The sequence below is a fragment of the Physeter macrocephalus genome, chromosome 2 (genome assembly GCF_002837175.3).
Source record: "Physeter macrocephalus isolate SW-GA chromosome 2, ASM283717v5, whole genome shotgun sequence".
In the NCBI taxonomy this organism is placed as follows: domain Eukaryota; kingdom Metazoa; phylum Chordata; class Mammalia; order Artiodactyla; family Physeteridae; genus Physeter; species Physeter macrocephalus.
Window position 1 is genome coordinate 79,741,880 of NC_041215.1, and position 9,008 is coordinate 79,750,887.

Here is a 9,008-nt window from a genome sequence, read left to right on the forward strand (position 1 = left end):
AAAAGGTAGAAAGTAAAAAAGCTTATGCTTCCTGAAATGTATAATGCTCAGGTTAAGTTCTCAAACACCCACATCACATTAAGGGCTCAGAAAAAAAATTAAAAAAAAAAAAAAAGGTGAGGACTCAGATGGCAGGCCAAAAGACCAACAACTGATACAACTGGGGGTGTGGATGAGATAATTTTCTCTGTGCTACCCTGGTATAAACTGAACCATTTAAAAACATTACATTTAATCTGGATCAGGACAAATATTTCCTAGGATTAGATAGGAGCGGTCAATATACACAAAACCTGTAATACTCACATACTTAAAGTTTACCTAATAAGCATCAAATTATATCCTGAGAAGGCTACAGATTGGTACAGGTACCCATAATTGAAGTAAGGAGCTGGTAAACAAGTGAACAAAGGTGTTAAACATTTGGAGCCCCTGAGAGATGTGGACTTGAAAAGGCAGTGCTAAAGATTAAGGTGATAAACTACTCCAGTCTTCTGTTATTTTTTAAAAGTTCCCTATATTTCTTTGCCTGGAGCTTTATAACTTACACTGCTCCCTACCCCTTATTTGTACCACACTTGCATATCAATGTATTACAACAATTTTTAAACCAACAGTTTTAACTAAACTTGCAGTTGTTCAGTGAAAAGAGTCAAATGGCCTGAACCCACTTTGGGGCCCATCACTTATCAACCCTTCGGGTAACTCAGCCTCTCTGCACCATAGCTTCTTCAACTGTAAAATAAGAGTAAAAACCTCCTTAGAGGGCTATTGTGAGAACTGGAGCTTTTATACACAGCTTATTACAAAGTAGGCCTTCAAGAAATGGTAGCAGTTGCTATTAGGAGTTGTGTGTCCTAATAGAAGAATGGTAGTAAATTAAATATAATTCATTGTTCTATGCAGTTCTTCAAACATACTTGGTATTAAAGAGCCTCCAACTAAAACAGAGGGATGGGATGGGTTGTAAGGTTATCAGTTTTCATTTTATACCAAACAACTAAGAAGAGTTCAATTTAATTTAGTTTGATCTTAGTTGTTAGCAGGGAAGGGAGAGCTCTTTATTTCCCTCAAGGTGATGGTCAAATAGCTGTAGCAAGGCCCAGGTTTAACTTTCAGTTAGTCAAAAATTAAGAGAAAAACTTTGGAAAGTAATCTTCCCCTTCCCATGAAGTTTCTTTTAATGTTCCTTGATATTATAGAAGCAATATCTGCTAATTGAGGGGCAGTCAAAATAACCAGAAAGGACTTACAAAGTTTTATCTCATCTTAAATTTTTTTCCAACAGGAAGAGAATATACTTTTAAAAAAAAATAAATTTATTTATTTTATTTTTGGCTCTGTTGGGTCTCCGTTGCTGCACACGGGCTTCCTCTGGTTGCGGCGAGCTGGGGCTACTCTTCGTTGCGGTGCATGGGCTTCTCATTGCGGTGGCTTCTCTTGTTGAGGAGGAGCAGGGGCTCTAGGCGCTCAGGCTTCAGTAGTTGTGCCACGTGGGCTCAGTAGTTGTGGCGCACGGGCTTAGTTGCTCCGCGGCATGTGGATCTTCCTGGACCAGGGCTCGAACCTGTGTCCCCTGCATTGGCAGGCGGATTCTTAACCACTGCGCCACCAGGGAAGCCCCAAGAATGTACTTCTTAAAGCATTCTTTTAAAATAAACAGGAGCCACAGCAATGGAAGTTAAAAAAAAAATAGCATCCAGTCTTTTCATCTCATTAAAAACAAGGCTTGTTAAAGAACAAAAAAGTTGGCTTGTCACAGTAAAAGACCACTCACTGGGGCGGGAGCAGAGAAATGCTATACACCAGCCACTTCTGGCCACTCATATTTGGTTTAGATAACATGGAGGAACCACTAACATTGTAAACAACTGCTATTAAGTGAAAATGGGGAGCAGGGTTCTAACGGGTTTCAAAGAGAAACCTTTAAACTCTTAAGCTATTTCTCAAACACCCAATAACCTTTAGCCGGTGGGGAAAGCATAATACAGTGTGGTCCTATTCAAGCACCCTTCAACACCAGCAGTCATACCATCCACCCACTCCCACCTACTTGCAGGGGACCAAACGTCTTCCCTAAAGACCCAGAGTTGTGAGGGAGTGCTAAGCACTGCCTCTTCTCTTGTCGGCAGGGACAGACTTTGGCCCTCGAAGATAAGGATGTAGAGAATCCGTAACCAAATAGGCCTCCTAAAGAACAGCTGCCACCCAATGCCTGGGCAGGCAGCAGTGGAAGTGTAAAGGCAGCCTGGGTTCTGTGCCTGGGATACAAAGTTGGTCGTTCAGCTTCCCCAGGGCATGGCAGCCACAAAGCATGGTAAGTGAAATGCTCCAAAAAGGGGTAAGGGAGAAAATTTGGTGCAACGCTCCAGGTACCTGGGCAGAAGCTCCCAGGATGGCATTCACTGAGGCCACCCCCACGGAATAAAGGAAAGAGTCTGAGAATGGTAGGGTGGACGCACGTACAATGATGTGCTCCTCAGACTGAGGGATGGCAGCTCTGTCACCAAAGGGGACAAGCCTCCCCTTCCCCTACGTAAGTCTTCCCGGGTGGCCCCGCACGTCCTAAAGGCTGGCGCTGCGGGGTAGAGGCGGGCAGGCGCAGACAGCGGATTGCGGGCCTGGGCGCTGCCCACCTGCTCAGACTCGAGAGGCGAGAGAGGAGTCACCAGGGGCCCGCAAAGCCGAGCCGGGACCGCGCAGGTCGGCGCCCCGGGGGCCCATCTCACCTGCTACGGCTGCATCCCCGGGGCCGCGGGAGAAGGGAGTCGATGTTCGAGGTGGGCCAAGCAGGGAGGAAATCACCGTCACCTCCCACCTCAGCCCTCCTAGCCGAGAGCTGCCAGCTGCCAGCGGCCGGCTATAGCAGCTCATTCACGTTCCGAAAAAGTGAGGCGCTCGTAAGCTAGGACAGGGTCAGCTCCTCGCTGCGCCTCCGCCCCGCCTCCAGGCCCCGCCCCCGACCGGGGGAAGCACAGAGCCGCGCCGTCCAAGGCCCCGCCTTCAGGCTCCGCCTCCCGCCGCGAGACTCTACGCCGCGAGGCCCTGGCCTCGCCCTCTGGCTCCGCCCCCGACCGCTGAGACGCAGAGGCCCAATGTCCTCCCGTACCCCAGCCTCCAGCCGCAGGCTGCGAGCTTCCCAGCCGCTGGATGCCGGCGGCGGGACTTCCGGCCACTTGGCTCCCGCAAAATGGCGGCCGCTGTGGGGGTTTGCTGTTTCGTTTTCCTCTCCGTAAATTCAGGTGCAGAAGCGTCTTGTCTTTCCGCCTAACCCCAGCCTCGTGTGGTCTGCCAAGTCCTCTCTTGATTAGCCTAGTCGTTTTTATAGCACAGTTTAAAGCAAGGTCTTTAATCGTGGGTCAGACTCCTGCCTTTCACCTTTTTCAAGTCAGTGTGACCTTGACCTTCCTAAATCAGACTAAAATGTCTGTAAAGCTTTAGCCCTGTGGTTGATTTAGAATAAGCACCCAGACCCTGACTGCTTGTATTTCTATTGTCGGGGGAACGACATCCATATCCCCTCAGTGTACTGAACGGAAACTGTATTGGTGGAAAACTTACAGAGCGGGAACTGAACATATAGAAAAGTCATGAATTCTGCTCCTGTTCTCCTCACTTCACCCTTGTTCTCTAGCTTCTTAACTTTTAACAGCTTCCCTGTTTCCCTTGAACCTGGATGCTTTTTTTTTTAATCTCTTGATTATATCTCAAAGCTAAAAGGATTTGTGTTTAGAAAGTATGGAGATTAATTCAATTAAATAAATATTTATTCAGCTTTGACTTTTAGCGGAATACTGGAAGATAGGCCTGGAAAGGTAAGTTAGGGTGAACCTCTAGGAAGTTCCTTAGGTTAGCCTTAGAGTTTGGACCTATCCTCTGATCACAGTAAAACCATCAAATTCTTTTTTCATGAGAACATGTCTTAGTGATCACACTATTTTCGGATATGCAATCTGGAAGCTTTCCCAGGATTAGCTGAAAGACTGAAAGCAGGAAAAACATGACTTTGGGAAAAAACAAGCCACGAGGAAATAAAGATGTACTCTGGGGTGGTGATAATGAAAAGAATGAAAGAGGCTTGAGAGACATTACAAAAGGAGAACTGGTGGGACTGGATTACTGATAGGGCAAGAAAAGGAAGGAGATAATGAAGGTATGTATTTGTTCATCCATTATACTAAAGAAAAGAAATTGAGCTAGGGAGACTCTAACATCCTTATTAGTTCTAAAGTTCTCCTGTTTCCTATCGTTCTGTTATCTGAAGATGAAAGGAAGAAATGTTTCAAGTGAGGGAAGTGGTTACAAAGATAATGAATTTGGTTTTAGGCCTAAAATCTAAAACATCAAGAAACTTAGTTTAGTCTCCTCTCTTGAAGAAGTTATCATCATCTTCTTTATTTGAGGTCCTGGAGATTAAGTCATTGATCTAAGAACAGACAGCAAGAGAATGAGAGTCTAAGTGCTCACTGTCCTGTGAACTAACTGCTCATGAAGGTATCAGCACATGTAAGTAGAGATTTCTAGTAAACACCGAAAGAGAAAACAGAAGCTCAAGAGAGAGAAAAAACAGAGCCAAAGATGTGGTTTGGAGATATCTGTATGGAGTGGACAAGTAAGAGCAGCTGGCAGGGGGGACAATGACTCTAGGAACAAAGTGTTTACGGAGATGAAGGACTTCATCAAAAAGTCATTCTTAGGGCTTCCCTGGTGGCGCAGTGGTTGAGAGTCCGCCTGCCGATGCAGGGGACGCGGGTTCGTGCCCCGGTCTGGGAAGATCCCATGTGCCGCGGAGCGGTTGGGCCCGTGAGCCATGGTCGCTGAGCCTGCGCATCCGGAGCCTGTGCTCCGCAACGGGAGAGGCCACAACAGTGAGAGGACCGCGTACCGCAAAAAAAAAAAAAAAAGTCATTCTTAGATAAGCAATTACTGATGAATGCCATAAGGTAATAATTCAATTCCACTATCATGTCTGCCAGTCATTCTGTGAGATGCTGACCTATATATACTGTTAACTGAAAATAGGAAGTGAAAAGCACAACACCTAAGATCACTTCTGTTAACGTTTTACTATATATATATATATCACTTTTTCCTATGCATATATAAATCAGTTAAGAACAATAGGGTCATACAATACACATTATTTTTCATATACATGATTTTTAGTAACCTTTTTCATTTAATATATAACATTTTTATTCAGAAATATAGATCTGTGTCATAATTTTCAACACCTGTTTAATATTCTCTATCAAAATTTTGAGGATGATCTCCCTTGAAAAATTTGGACTCTGAGCCATCCATAGAGTCTAATCAAAGATGAGTAAAGAAGAGGAAGATAAAATAGTACAGGTGTTTAGAGTGACTTTAAATGTGTTGTTTGAATATGTCTAAAATGATTTCTAGTTCCTTTAAAACTGCTTCGGGCTTCCCTGGTGGCGCAGTGGTTGAGAGTCTGCCTGCCGATGCAGGGGACACGGGTTCGTGCCCCGGTCTGGGAAGATCCCACATGCCGCGGAGCGGCTGGGCCCGTGAGCCATGGCCGCGGAGCCTGTGCTCCTTAACGGGAGAGGCCACGACAATGAGAGGCCCGCTACAGCAAAAAAAAAAAATACACGACTTTTTTCTCTGTGTAGAAAAGTTCCCAAAATTTCTACCAAAAAATGTGTATGTATTTTATCAGGAAAAAGTCTGAAAGAAGTCATAAATTGTATATTTTGGCTATATGGAAATGTTGAACCATAATAGTAAATATTTTTCTAAAATTCACTGCTAAGTATTAAACCAGGTAGGTGTACAAAACCACCTATAAAATAGAACAATTTAAGAGCACTGATACAGTGCAATATATGAACTTACACAAGGCTAAGGCCTTGTTTTTGTTAATCTGTGTATCCCTAGCATTTATAATAGTGCTTTCCGTGACATACAGTAGCTGTTCCATAAATGGTTTTTGAATGCCTGAATAAAACATAACTGCCTACCAGCTATCCAAGATACCGTCTTTCTATTCAATGGGAATGATGGGGCTGGGGGAAGGCCGTTCCCAAATAATGCCAAGGTGGCATATTGATTATTTTGATTTAAAGTTACTTGAGATACAGCTCGTATAAGAATACTCTGACCCTCTTTTGTTCCCCTGAAAGCAGGAAACAAAGCTCCCATAGGAAGGTATCCTCCCTATGCCATGAGGATGAAAGGCATTGAGATAGGGAATTTGAGTCCGGGAAAGGTGTATAAACAAACTTTGTTACTCCTTCATTAATTTGCTACCCCAAGCAAAAACCCCTTTGTTTTGTCAAATCTTCACAAATGTTTGATTCTTTTTCTAAAAAGGTATGTAAACAGCCTGCTTTGTTCTCTTCTTAGGTATGTATGCAGTTAAATTTGTTTTTCTCTTGTTAATCTTCCTTATGTTAATTTGATTGTTAGACCAGTGGAAGGAACCTAGAAGGGGAAAGGAAAAATTTTCTTCCCCCACAAGAAGCTATTTGATACAAGCAACTGTGGTATAGCTCTTTTATAGTGGCTGGATTTCTTATTTTTTACAGCTTTTCACTTGGCCCAGGTTTATAAGCTTTATATAAACATTCTCTGAAACTATGGCTTCTGTTTGTTATTTTAAATGCTATAATTAATTTAATTTCTGATCTGTCAAGATAAAACCCTGAAAATTATCTTTTAATATTGTGTTTTTGTAAATACATAATAACTTTTTCCCCTTTTCAATTTGCTATTAAAATATTCTTACAGGGCTTCTAGGTTAGTGGGCACATGGAGGTACCTGGAGAGTGGCTCATCCAGAGAGGGCATGGAAGCTCCATACCCCTTCCCACGTACTGTGCCCTATGCATCTCTTCCATCTGGATGTTCCTTTGTATCCTTCATAATATCCTTTTATAATAAACTGGTAAAAATATATATAGATTTTATATACACATGTAATATGTGTATTATATATATATTCTTGCAAAAGCAGTGAGGGAAAATAGAATCTAAACATCTCACCTTGTTATTGACCTTATTGACTTCAGGTAAGGCTCAAATGTAGTTACATAGGCAAGGGCTTTTGTCTGGGCCAGCACTTAAGAAGTTTTAAGCAGAAAAACAATGAAACCAGAATTAGATTATGAAACTGAAAGTTAAATCAATGATTTAGATAAGAAAGGGTGCAGAAACCATACAATAGCAACATGATGACTTTGGAGCCCATCCCGTTTGTCTCAGGATTTAGCTTCTTGATACTTGTGGTTTTGTTTTGATCTTTTTTTTTTTGTAAAGGGGTTAGAGATCAGGTAAATAAATGGGGAATGAAAAACAAACAAACAAAAAATACTCCTGTTTTTACTGCTACTCTGTTCAGTTAAAAATGTGCTCACAGACAAATTTATGTAATAGGCAGTCACTCAACAAAGAATCTTATAAATGTGTAGAACATTTTGTAATTTGAATTATGTCTAAGATGAAACACTGTAGAACTAACAAATTTTGTATGATATAAAGAGGAAGTGGCAAAAACCTCAGATTTAGTTTTGACTTTGGAGTAAGAAGTTCTTTAGCTGATTCTAGTTAAAACCTGGGTGGAACTTTTGAGTAAATAGCTAATTCATAAAAAAGTTATCTATCATATCCTCAGCATAACAATTAAGCACAGACCTCAGAAGCACTCTTCCAGTAGAGTATGTGTTTCAGTAGTTCCACTGTCCTTCCCTCCTTGAAGGGGCAGGCACTCTATCTGTGTTGATTTCCATAGTATCCTCAGTACCTGGAACAGTGCTTGGCACATAGTAGGCACTTGGTAAATGTTTGTTAACCTACCAACTCTTGGAATGCCAGCTAAACACGTTTATGAAATTTCTGTATTTAGAGAACTTAGAACGGAAACACCTGCTCTTTCTTGTGCTGCTTCTTTCAACTATGGACAAAAGTAACTGAAGGAGGAGAAGAACTCAAGTCTCTGTGTAGCAGCAGAGGAACCAGATGGTTTTGTGACTGACAGTGGTTAGAAAAGCCAAATCATGAGGAATTATCATTGGTTGTGACATAGAATAAATGTGATAATGTCCCAAGAATCAATTCTACAAATATTTAAATGTCCCCAGAATTCCAAAAATTATTTAGACTTTCCTTTTTACCTTAACTTCTATGCAAGCTTTCCCTAAGCCATTCCAAAAAGTTGAAACAGGAAAGAGAACTTTAAGACTTCTGAACTACAAGAATGTTACCCAGACTGGGTCAGAAAGAGGCCTGGGCACTAGGTTTGGAGACAGTTGTTCGTGGAGAATAAAACTGATAAAAGTAAGTTTCTCAGTGCAGTATTAATTGGCACCTAGGCTTCTATAGCCTATAGCTAATATCACTATTAACTATATCCTCAACTCTGGCTTATTATTAGTTCTAATGGCCTAACTCAAGCCCTCTCCCATGGGTGTACATAAACATTTTGGAGACAAGATGTTTATAGTAATGCTAACATTTGATAAAATTCCTAGAAAAGTCTTAGAAATTTAATTTCATATGTTGCCTCAGTAACTGGTCAAGGATTTTGTTTTTTAACATAATAGTTTTTGTCAAACGAAGAACTACTATTAAAAGTTTAAGCCCAGAGGTATACATTTTATAAAACGTTACAATGAAGCTCATGACTGACCTTTGAATGGTAGGAGTTTTAAGTATGCTGTTGAAAATCTGTAAAGGACAGTTAAGAAAATTATCAGACTGTAAGAGAAACATGTGAGCTCACCAAACAAGAGTTTTAGTGTAGACTTTGTCTTATTTATTTATTTATTTATTTATTTATTTATTTATTTATTTTTGTATTTATTTATTTATTTATTTATTTATTTATTTAGTTGTGGCCTCTCCTGTTGTGGAGCACAGGCTCTGGACCCACAGGCTCAGCGGCCATGGCTCACGGGCCCAGCCGCTCCGCGGCATGTGGGATCCTCCCGGACCGGGGCACAAACCTGTGTCCCCTGCATCGGCAGGTGGACTCTCAACCACTGTGC

At 41.8% G+C, this 9,008-nt stretch overlaps 1 protein-coding gene across 4 annotated transcripts in view; it reads right to left on the reverse strand.

The window, feature by feature from the left end:
- GPR155 (G protein-coupled receptor 155) overlaps nt 1–2,923 on the reverse strand; it is a 43,446-nt gene extending 40,523 nt beyond the window's left edge. For all 4 annotated transcript variants that reach the window (XM_028479234.2, XM_007113771.3, XM_007113770.3 and 1 more), the window contains exon 1: nt 2,730–2,923. The gene's annotated coding sequence lies outside the window, so the exon portion shown is untranslated. The remainder of the gene's footprint in view (nt 1–2,729) is intronic.
- Nucleotides 2,924–9,008: the final 6,085 nt, after the last annotated feature.